Source organism: Entelurus aequoreus, linkage group LG12 (genome assembly GCF_033978785.1).
Source record: "Entelurus aequoreus isolate RoL-2023_Sb linkage group LG12, RoL_Eaeq_v1.1, whole genome shotgun sequence".
NCBI classification, from domain to species: Eukaryota; Metazoa; Chordata; class Actinopteri; order Syngnathiformes; family Syngnathidae; genus Entelurus; species Entelurus aequoreus.
This window is the reverse complement of record NC_084742.1, coordinates 18,785,598-18,797,545: the sequence shown is the minus strand read 5'-3', so window position 1 is coordinate 18,797,545 and position 11,948 is coordinate 18,785,598. Positions and strand designations below refer to the sequence as shown.

The 11,948-nt window shown below is 37.4% G+C and overlaps 1 long non-coding RNA gene across 1 annotated transcript; it reads right to left on the bottom strand.

Moving 5' to 3' along the window:
• Positions 1–2,261: 2,261 nt before the first annotated feature.
• Positions 2,262–10,831, bottom strand: LOC133662719 (uncharacterized). The gene is made up of 3 exons (XR_009828142.1): positions 10,753–10,831; positions 2,592–2,692; positions 2,262–2,489 (listed from the first exon to the last, which is right to left on the bottom strand). It is a non-coding gene; the product is annotated as an uncharacterized LOC133662719 (long non-coding RNA).
• Positions 10,832–11,948: the final 1,117 nt, after the last annotated feature.

Genomic DNA, 11,948 nt, shown 5'->3' with positions numbered 1-11,948 from the left:
AAATATGTACAACGTGTTTGGATGTATTCATTTGTGTAAAATTGTCATTAAATGTAATATTGCCTGACAAAAAGTGATACGACGTACGTAATATTTTGATATTTACACATCGCATATTTACACACGCGCATCTGACTAGAATACCCTTATGTGCATTACATATATCAACATCAACTACCTACTGTACTGTTTACTTGTTGAAATACCCTTTTTAGAGCAAATATCTACCCACATAATTTATATGTGTATATATAATATATATATATATATTTGTATGTATGTATATATATATATATATATATATATATATATATATATATATATATATATATATATATTTATATATATATATATATATATATATATATATATATATATATATATATATATACAGTATATACACGCACACACACACATATACATGTATACTGTATAGGAAGAAACACACATAAATATATACAGTATACATATATACACACAAACACTAAATTTGACAAACAAAATAACTACTATTTTTAAGAACAAGTTACAGTAATATAATATATATATATATACACTCCCGTTCAAAAGTTTGGGGTCACCCAAACAATTTTGTGGAATAGCCTTCATTTCTAAGAACAAGAATAGACTGTCGAGTTTCAGATGAAAGTTCTCTTTTTCTGGCCATTTTGAGCGTTTAATTGACCCCACAAATGTGATGCTCCAGAAACTCAATCTGCTCAAAGGAAGGTCCGTTTTGTAGCTTCTGTAACGAGCTAAACTGTTTTCAGATGTGTGAACATGATTGCACAAGGGTTTTCTAATCATCAATTAGCCTTCTGAGCCAATGAGCAAACACATTGTACCATTAGAACACTGGAGTGATAGTTGCTGGAAATGGGCCTCTATACACCTATGTAGATATTGCACCAAAAACCAGACATTTGCAGCTAGAATAGTCATTTACCACATTAGCAATGTATAGAGTGTATTTCTTTAAAGTTAAGACTAGTTGAAAGTTATCTTCATTGAAAAGTACAGTGCTTTTCCTTCAAAAATAAGGACATTTCAATGTGACCCCAAACTTTTAAACGGTAGAGTATATATATACATGCTTATACATAATATGTATATATATATATATATATATATATATATATATATATATATATATATATATATATATATATATATGTATGTATATATATGTATGTATATATATGTATATATATGTCTATATATATATATATATATATATATATATATATATATATATATATATATATATATATATATATATATACACATATATACATATATATATATATATATATATAGATACACATATATACATATATATATATAGATACACATATATATATATATATATATAGATACACATACATATATATATATATATATATATATACATATATATATATATATATATATATATATATATACATATATATATATATATATATATATATATATATATATATATATATATAGATACACATACATACATACATACACATATATATATATATATTATATATACACATATAAATTATGTGGGTAGATATTTGCTCTAAAAAGGGTATTTCAACAAGTAAACAGTACAGTAGGTAGTTGATGTTGATATATGTAATGCACATAAGGGTATTCTAGTCAGATGCGCGTGTGTAAATATGCGATGTGTAAATATCAAAATATTACGTACGTCGTATCACTTTTTGTCAGGCAATATTACATTTAATGACAATTTTACATAAATGAATACATCCAAACACGTTGTACATATTTATTATGTGCAGGAAGAAATAACAGTTACAATTGTGTGTGTGTCTTCCAAGCAAGAAAGAAGTTTGATCACATCAACATGGGACTAACTAACACACTCCGCTTCGCTGCAGGTCCGCAAGCCACGCCCACCCCCCCACAGCCACAGAAGGGGAAAACTGTCCTTTCCCGGGCATGATAAAGTCTTAAATAATGTCAAACACGTAGCGTTACAATAACCAGGAAGATAAAGTGTTTGTCTCACACCTACTAATCAAGCATTCACATTTTGCCACAACACACATGGGGGAAAGTCCTATCTGGAAATACAGCCATATTAACTCCTAAACTGCCATTTTAACACACACTAAACCATCAGCACGCATCCAATGCTTTCTCGTGGCCACGAGAAAGTTTCTCGTGGCCACGAGAAAGTTTCTCGTGAAGTGTGTGATTAAACCAAAGGTATACGGTGTGACTATGTGTAGCGAGTATATGAGGAGTGTTACCAGGTGGTGTTGAAGGTGCGTGTTGAGAGCGGTGCAGAAGTCCGGAAAGGGCAAGGCAGGCTCGGAGGTCCAGGGAGAGGCAGGAGATCAGGGACTGAAGCCAGGCGTTGTGTTCTAAGGGCAGGCGTGAGGTCGAGATCCAGGAAGGCAGCATAGAGTCCAGAGGGGATCCAGGGAGAGGAGACACACAGCTTGAAACCAGGGGATGACGAAGGCTTGCTGGATGACGACACAGGACAAGATACAATGAGCACGACGGAGGGGAAACAAAAAGAGTGAATAAGCACATGAGCAAAGAAGCGAGAGACGTGTGAGGCTTACTGTACAAGTACTGGTAGCTACGTTCTGGCACTGGAACGCAGGACACCCTGGCTTATGAAGACAGGAGACTCATCAGCGTCAGGTGTGTTGATGAGGTGCGGCTGCAGAAGGAGAGTAACGCCCGTGGGCGTGTCCCGAGGTGCCCTCCGCGGAGCACACAGCAGAGTGAGAGGAGGCAGGTGTTTGAACCGTAACATTCAGTTCCACATTCTTTTAAAAGTGAGTGTGCACATCTGGCTGTGTACTCCCCCTTTTTTATATCAAGGGTGCTGTCTCACTGTCTTATAGCAACGACAAAAATCTTAGTTAATATTTTACGTGATATTGTGGCCTCAAGGTCTATCATTCTTAGTGATGTGTTGCCTCTTTCACATACTGTAAAATCCTTAAACTGTAGCAAAGTGGTGAAGCGCCAGAATACAATGATTTGCAAATAGTTGTATTCTGTTTTTATTTACGATTTACACAACGTGCCAACTTCACTGGTTTTGGGTTTTATATATATACTGTATATACTTGCAGTGTGTATATACAACATTGATGGCGGGTTTTAACATTGTTTTAGAGGGCTTTGAAGGCTACAACGGTGACTCCCATTAGCCGCATCTTTCAAGCGTTATTTTTATCATCTTTAAGAAATCGTAACAAAGAAAAAAGACATGTCTGTTCTTGTCCCTCATAATGATTGTGAAAGAGAGGCAAAATTCCAAAAAAAAGTGCAGTTCCCCTTTAAGACATATCAAAAAGCCAAGACAGCTCGGATCTCAAAATACTCGTAAGTTGAGGTACCACTCTAAACGAAATCAATAATGCACATACATCATGTTGCCTGTGTCAATCTTCACTTTTTTGTCCTTCATCTCTGCTGGTGGAAGTACATAAGCATCTTTAAAGGCCACATGCCTCAGGCTTTAGTCTTTGGAGCCCGAGGCCATCTTGCTGAACCTTTTGCATTCTGCACTGCTTCTCTATTCATTTATTCAATCATGCAGCTCAAAGTGGGATGAAAAAAGTGGCGCAGACTGAGGCTTTGATGTACTAAGTGTTACATTTTTAGCTGTTAAGAAAACATGTTTATTGGTGCTAACCACAGCATATGCCAGTATTTACATTTCATCTCTTTTTTGAGATGCTTATTGGTAGCACAGTGCATGTGTTTTTGTTGTGAGGCTTTGAAAGGGCAACGCTCAATATCTGCTATCCTTCCAAGCTACCTCTTCTCTTTTCATGATTTTTACCATCGTTGCATCACATCCAAAGATCACCTTTTAAATCATTTTCATGGGCAAACATTTTACATGTCACAGTCTCCCGCTGCAGTAAACTCTCTCTTCTATAAACAAGAAGACTCGGCGAACCCTCCATCAAATGTAGAGAACTTCATTACTGCAAGATATATACAGTAATGTGCTTGTAGAAGTGAAAGCCTGAGTTATTGTTTGAGTGTTTTAATGGAGGTTGTAGATTAACTTGAACAGGCTACCTGGTGAGGAAACAGCAGGATTTAATTTATTTAATGCATCTTGACATAATACTTTTAAAAATCATTTCCCATAACTCACTGTCAAAAATATTAGACGTAAAACATTTTTCTCGTCATGACTTCATTCTCTTAGGATAACGTCTTTTTTTTCCGTAAATTTGACAACCTTTTTCTCAAAAAAATACGTAATTATTTTTACAGCATATTTCTCTCATTATATTCCTACCTTAGTCTCATTATAGTATCACATTTTTTCGTATTTTTTTTCTGTTACCATAACTACAAGACTTTATCGCATTATTACATGTTTTTTCTTGTAATAATTGGTTGTTCTCGTTATATCATGTTTGTTGTCTCGTAATACTACATCTTTTCTGTAAAAAAATACGACTATGATCTCATAAGATTCAGTTTCTTGTGTGATACTTTATTCATTCGATGTTATGCATTTTTTTGTTGTATATCTTGTAGTATCTATTATTGTCTTAAGATAAAGCTCTTTTTCTCATAAATACGACAACCCTTTTCTCAAAAAAAACTTAAATCTCTGTACGGTGTACTGCACATTTCACTTTTTTCTCATAAAACTACTTTTTCTCTTAATAGCATGACTTATTGTCATGCTATTATTATATTTTTCTTTTCATAAAAATAACATTTGTTCTTGTTATTTTATGTCTATTGTCTTGTAATATTAGGCAAGGCAGGTTTATTTATAGAGCACAATTCGTACACAAGGCATCTCAGAGTGATTTACATAAAATTACAAAAGACACAAATATGAACATAAAATAATGATAAAAAATAATCAATCAAAATTAAAATGAGAAAATAAAATGTTCATAAAACAATTATATCTAAATTTAATTAAATTAAATAAAAGTGTATACAGCCTGGATTTGAACATTGCCAACCTTGAGGCCCATCTCAAATCTTCAGGAAGACTATTCCAGATTTTAGGAGCATAAAACTGAAACACAGGGTTACAACATTATTCAAAAATGAACCAAATCTATTGACTGGCTCATTGACATGAACGATTGGTTTGTTTTTATCTGATACGTGACAGCAATGAAACATTTACATCTCAACCAAGGCAGAAATAGTGGCATTGGGTGTGGGTCTCCTCTCTGCTCTGACGAGAATGGAATGGAACTTTATTGTCATTACACTAAAAAGTACAACGAAATGTGTTGTCTGTACAAGCTGTCTAAGAGCAGGCATTCAGTAGACAGGACTGCCTGTGAGGAAAGGCTCACAGCAGCACCGCTTGTACGTTGAGGACATTAGAGTTTTACGTGCTTTCATGTCTCCAATCCTCCAAAAAATAGCTAGATTTGTCGCTAGTCGCTTTTGAGAAAGAAAGTCAGTAAGAGGAGTTGGAAAGATTCTAGATTTAGGGAGAAAGTCGCCAAGTTGACAACATTGCGCTGAAGTGTGTGTGAAAAATAAAGACGCAAAGACCCGCCTTACGTTGCTTCTGATTAGTTTACATTGCGTGGTACTCTCGTATTACGTCAACACAGAAGTTTCGCTAGATTTGAGTGAGCCATATTTTGTAACAGATCTACAATCAACCGATTTGTGACTTTCCAACCAAACATCGACCGATCCATACGACATAAAGTATAAGTTCAAATCAGTTAATGGTTTGTACAGATTCATTTTTACACCCCTATTTTTCATGTAAAATAAGCTGTTTATTTTTGTAAAATCGCGTCTTTTTTCTTGTAATATTTGATTTTATTCATGCGATATTATGCCTTTTTTGTCATATCGTATTATTGTGTTGTATTATATATAATTATTAGCGCTGTCAATGTTAACATGTTAATGCATGTGTTTAATGAAAACAAAAATATTGCATTATCATAAATGCCACCGGACGTACTTAACATCTGTGAAGACCAAGTGCTGCAAGATGTCGTACAAATTACATTTGAATCCAAATAATGGGGTATTTTCTCAATACATTTTTATTTATGCTTACAAATAATAACCTAATCATGGTTGATCACAGTTCAATAGTGTCATTAATCTGATTGAAAAAATTAATCACTTGACAGCCTTAAATATTACATGACATTTCAACAACAAAGTACTTCTTTATTTTTGTTTCATAATTTTTTTCTCTCGTTATATACACATGGTTGAGGTGGCGACTTGTCCAGGGTGTACGCCGCCTTCCACCCGAATGCAGCTGGGATAGGCTCCAGCCTCCCCCTGACCCCCCAAGCGATAGAAAATGGATGGATGGATGGACTTTGCTTGTAAAATATGACTTTTATTCTTGCCATAGTACATTTTTCTCAACCTCATGTTTGTAAACCATCTTGTAATTAATGAAAGTGTGGATTTTAGCTGACTTTCATGCCTAATTAAATCATAATGACTGAATAGATTTTTTATGGGATAAGCCGGCAGAAGGTACAGTTAAGTATGTTTTGGCTGGAAAGGATTAATGGAAGTGTCTCAATAAAACAAGACGTCACCGGTGGTTAAGTTTTAATTATATTTTGCCCAAAATGATTAGGAACCATCTTAGTACAATCATAGCTAAATGATCTAAATGTATGGTTGCCTAGAATGCTTAAAACTAGCTTGCAGATCTGACGAAAACCCTAATGCCGTTCCTCACCTGAACGTGCAAAGCCATTCCAAAGCAAAGTGGCGTGGAAGCTCTGCTATCAGTCACATGACAGCAGTGAGGTGATAAAAAACAGATGTGAGTACTCGCCACACTCAACAGCCATCGCTTTGTTCTGAAGACAGCAGATAAAACAGATGTTGTTGTTGCTTTAAGGAATGGTTTTGCTTCCTGGCGTCGAGTTACTCAAGCTGCTTAATCATCTTCACATAAAATGCAGTTGGAAATCGGATAAAAAGGAATTTTGGCCTTCAGGCAGGTGGGGAAGCAAAATCAACAACGTGACACTGCACTTATGTTGGGCCTGGGTATAGACACGGGAGAAGGATTCAGTGGGGTTATTTATGAGGCGTGTAATCTGGGGGGCACTTCCTGTCGCCACTAGATGGCACTGTGACCAATTGAGGAATAAGATCTCTTCAGGGTGTCACGTTTCATCGCACACATCAACTATCAGATCAAAGTTGAAACTTGTGAGTTATTTAAGTTTCCTGTTGCTTATCGACTCACCAAAAGCTCCTCCCACATCTTGGGGGCCTGGGGTGTGGCTGGAGCCTATCCCAGCTGCACCCGGGCAAAAGGCAGGGTAGACCCTGGACAAATCACCACCTCTTCGCAGGGCCACAGATAGACGGACGATATTCAATGTCCCTATTAAAAAACTAAGGATGTAATGATTTGAGACAAACAGGTCCAAGGTGAGGGATCAGACAAAGAGCAGCTCGAAGACTTCTATGGAATTACCGCCTCTCGTGAGATCGACAGGCGGATCAGTGCGGCGTCTTCAGTAATGCGGACGCTGTATCGATCCGTTGTGGTGAAGAAGGAGCTGAGCCGGAAGGCAAATCTCTCTTTGGGTTATGACCGAAAGGACAAGATCACAGGTACAAGCGGCCGAAATGAGTTTCCTCCGCCGGGTGGCAGGGCTCTCCCTTAGAGATAGGGTGAGAAGCTCTGCCATCCGGGGGGAGCTCAAAGTAAAGCCGCTGCTCCTCCACATCGAGAGGAGCCAGATGAGGTGGTTCGGGCATCTGGTCAGGATGCCACCCGAACGCCTCCCTAGGGAGGTGTTTAGGGCACGTCCGACCGGTAGGAGGCCACAGGGAAGACCCAGGACACGTTGGGAAGACTATGTCTCCCAGCTGGCCTAGGAATGCCTCGGGATCCCCCGGGAAGAGCCAGACGAAGTGGCTGGGGAGAGGAAAGTCTGGGCTTCCCTGCTTAGGCTGTTGCCCCCGCGACCCGACCTCGGATAAGCAGAAGAAGATGGATGGATGGATGGATTTAGGTTTAGATTGAAGATTTGGGGATAGATTTCACATTTAGCGCTCACATTGATATTTAGATTTAAGATTTAGGTTTAGATTTAACATTTAGGTTTGGATTTAACATTTAGCGCTCACATTTAACATTTAGCGATCACATTTAACATTTAGCGATCACATTTAGATTTAGATTTAAGATTTAGGTTTAGATTTACATTTACATTTAGGTTTGTATTTAACATTTAGCGCTCACATTTAACATTTAGATTTAGATTTAACATTTAGGTTTAGATTCAAGATTTAGGTATAGATTTAACATTTAGGTTTGGATTCAACATTTGGCGCTCACATTTAACATTTAGCGATCACATTTAGATTTAGATTTAACATTTAGGTTTAGATTTAACATATAGGTTTAGATTTAAGATTTGGGTTTAGATGTAACATATAGATGATTTATATTTAACATTTAGGTTTAGGGGCGGGGGGGAGCAAAGACATTTTGCAGTTCATAATTAAATAGGAGTAGAAACAGGACGCAGATTTTGCAAACTTTATTTTCGGTAAGTGCGCTACAACAAGAATGGATTCAAGAGAGGACTGCACTGTCAAAACCCGCACCCTCAAAACAAAGTACAGAGGAACCTCGATTTACAAACTTAATTCGTTCTTGAACAGAGTTTGTAAATAGAAATGTTTGTATATTATATTGAGTGTCGACAACGCTGTGTGTTACTTCCTGAATATTTCAAACCACAAATTGCTTGTTCATGGTTTTATTCGGACTTATACTGAGACAGCAAAACGAAAAAAATGTTGTGATAGGGCTAAAAAAGAAAACAGGTAAAAAGCACACCAAGTAGCGCAGCAGCCAACAGCAGCACTGTGCAGACTAAATAAGCAGTGGGAACCAGAGATCGATCAGCCCGCCCACAATGGATGTTTTGACAGGCACAAAATGGTTGCCCTGCTGGCACACTGTGGGTGGATGAAACATTTGTACACGGAGACAAGGTTCGTACACTAAAGCATATTTTTTATTCGGTCTGTGGTTTTGCAAATCAAAAGGTTTGTACAATGAGGGGTTCATAAATCAAGGTTTCACTGTATGCAGTGTACTTGGTATACATATTGAAGTGCTGAGTACAAAGGTCTGCGAATTGAAATCTAGCCTATGACTTGTCCAGAGCATATCAGTGCAGGGGGTGATTATTCTAATTAGCCAGCCTCACTGCATGGTTCAGGCTCAGATTCTTGTTTCCATATCAATTTTCAACAAGCTACGGTGTAATCTGCAGCAGAATGATGACACTTAAGATGGTCAGTCCGTCTTACACACTTGACCTTGATTACTACTCACTGCAGACTTCATGGAAGCAAACACATACCGTATTTTTCGGACTATAAGTCGCAGTTTTTTTCATAGTTTGGCCGGGGGTGCGACTTATACTCGGGAGCGACTTATGTGTGAAATTATTAACACATTACTGTAAAATATCAAATAATATTATTTAGCTCATTCACGTAAGAGACTAGACGTATAAGATTTCATCGGATTTAGCGATCAGGAGTGACATATTGTTTGGTAAACTTATAGCATGTTCTATATGTTATAGTTATATGAATGACTCTTACCATAATATGTTACGTTAACATACCAGGTACGTTCTCAGTTGGTTATTTATGCGTCATATAACATACACTTTTTCAGCCTGTTGTTCACTATTCTTTATTTATTTTAAATTGCCTTTCAAATGTCTATTCTTGGTGTTGGGTTTTATCAAATAAATTTCCCCAAAAAATGCGACTTATACTCCAGTGCGACTTATATATGTTTTTTTCCTTCTTTATTATGCATTTTCGTCTGGTGCGACTTATACTCCGGAGCGACTTATACTCCAAAAAAATACGGTAATTAAACATCACTTACTGAATAAAGTCTGCTCTCACTGGGATGCTGACTGTTAGGATGTTGATATATTCCCGTTTATATTTAGAATGACTCATAATCCTCGCCATTTCCGGGTCTTAATTGGTTGCCAAGTTGTACCAACCTGTCGGATTATGTCCTCATCCTACTATCAAGGTGAAGGGCAGTATTTATGATCTAGAAAAAACTTTCACAAGCTCTGAGGCGAGAAAGCAGCTCACCAGCCCATGATGTCAATAGGCCCTTTTCCACCCTTTTCAACTTTAGGTTCCTGGAACCTCTAGTTCCAAGAACTAAAGGTTCCTGTAGAAGTGTGTGGTTTGTGTTTCCACCGCATTTCACAGTTCAGGGTAGTTTGTAGAAATCAGGCTGATAATGTATGGAGGAGTGGCTTAGTTTATTTCTACACTGATACCATGTAAATAAACAAACAATTTTAGGTCACAGTTCTTTTACTAAAGTAAGTAAATGAAATACAAAACAATAATACACAAAACGATATCATTTATCAAATAAAGTGTACCGAATTGTTCCTAAAAAGTCAGGCTTTTGTCCGCAATGTCCAACAGTCAGGAAGTTGTCCTCTCAGTAAATGATGAATTCATGAATGTCAGCGATTCCTTTTGGTCCATTTCAGTTGTAAATAACAATATGTAAATAATAAATGTCAGGGTTTATCTGACGCCGACAACACGAAAACATCGGCTGTAGCGTTAGCTTGTTAGCATTAGCATTCTGTTCACTCGAGTTGTGGCTAATAACTACACAAATGGGGTGTCACTGACTCCTTCTACAATATGTAATAAAGTAAATAGTTAATAATTGACGTTATTTACCTTCATTCCACTCGTGAGGCGCCTCCTTTTTTATCCACATTTATCCAACAAAGTCAGAGCAGTAAGCAACTGAGGTCGTTGCTTCAAGTCCAGCTTCATACGCCTCCGTAAATACGTTTGAATGAGTCTGTCCACTTCTCGTAGCTTTGTGTATTCAAATGAAGTTTGTAGAAAATAATAAACAACATTAAACTGCATATAGGCTAAAACACTCCAAAATAGTTCCACTGATTAGCGTTCTTCAGCACAAAGATGCACCACAAAAGTTCCTGCAAGTCGAACATTTATTTAGTTCTTCTTTCGCTCCATTGTCAAGTTTGTTGTAATAGAAATACACAAAAATGGGAAATAAACAAGTCATTTAGCATTTTGTAAATGGTGGTCTTGTGTTCGGAAAATAAGTTTTAGGAACGCCCCAACTGTGCCCCAGGTAAGGTTATGGGAACCTTCCAAAAGTCCCACCTGGCTGGCAGGAATTCCCCAAAATTCCTGAAGTACTAAATCCACCCAGATAGTTTTTGGTGGAAACACAGGAGGAACTTCATTTACCCGGTTATGTGGGATAGTTCCTGTAAAATTTCCTGCGGTGGAAAAGGGCCTAATACATCAGCACAAGCTAGTTAGCTCTCTGATCACTGTGCCAGTATAACTACTTTGTTTACGCTAGCGCTTATAATAACAATACCACTAATATTTGTTTAATATTCATGTCATGAAATTTAAATTAAGTAATGTTGGTGGTTTTTGGAGGGTTATTTAGAGGAATAATGGATCTCTCATTGGCTCCCTTTCTTTTATTTACGGGTTAGAATGCATCCATCCATCCATCCATCCATTTTCTACCGCTTGTCCCTTTTTGGGGTCCCGGGAGGTGCTGGAGCCTATCTCAGCTGCATTCGGGCGGAAGGCGGGGTACACCCTGGACAAGTCGCCCCCTCATCGCAGGGCCAACACAGATAGACAGACAACATTCACACTCACATTCACACACTAGGGCCAATTTAGTGTTGCCAATCAACCTATCCCCAGGTGCATGTTTTTGGAGGTGAGAAAGCCGGATTACCCGGAGGGAACCCACGCAGTCACGGGGAGAACATGCAAACTCCACACAGAAAGACCCCAGGACCTGGGTTAGAATGCTTTTTAAAAAAAAAAATACATCTGTCTTCTTGTCTCTCATTATGATTACAAACGAA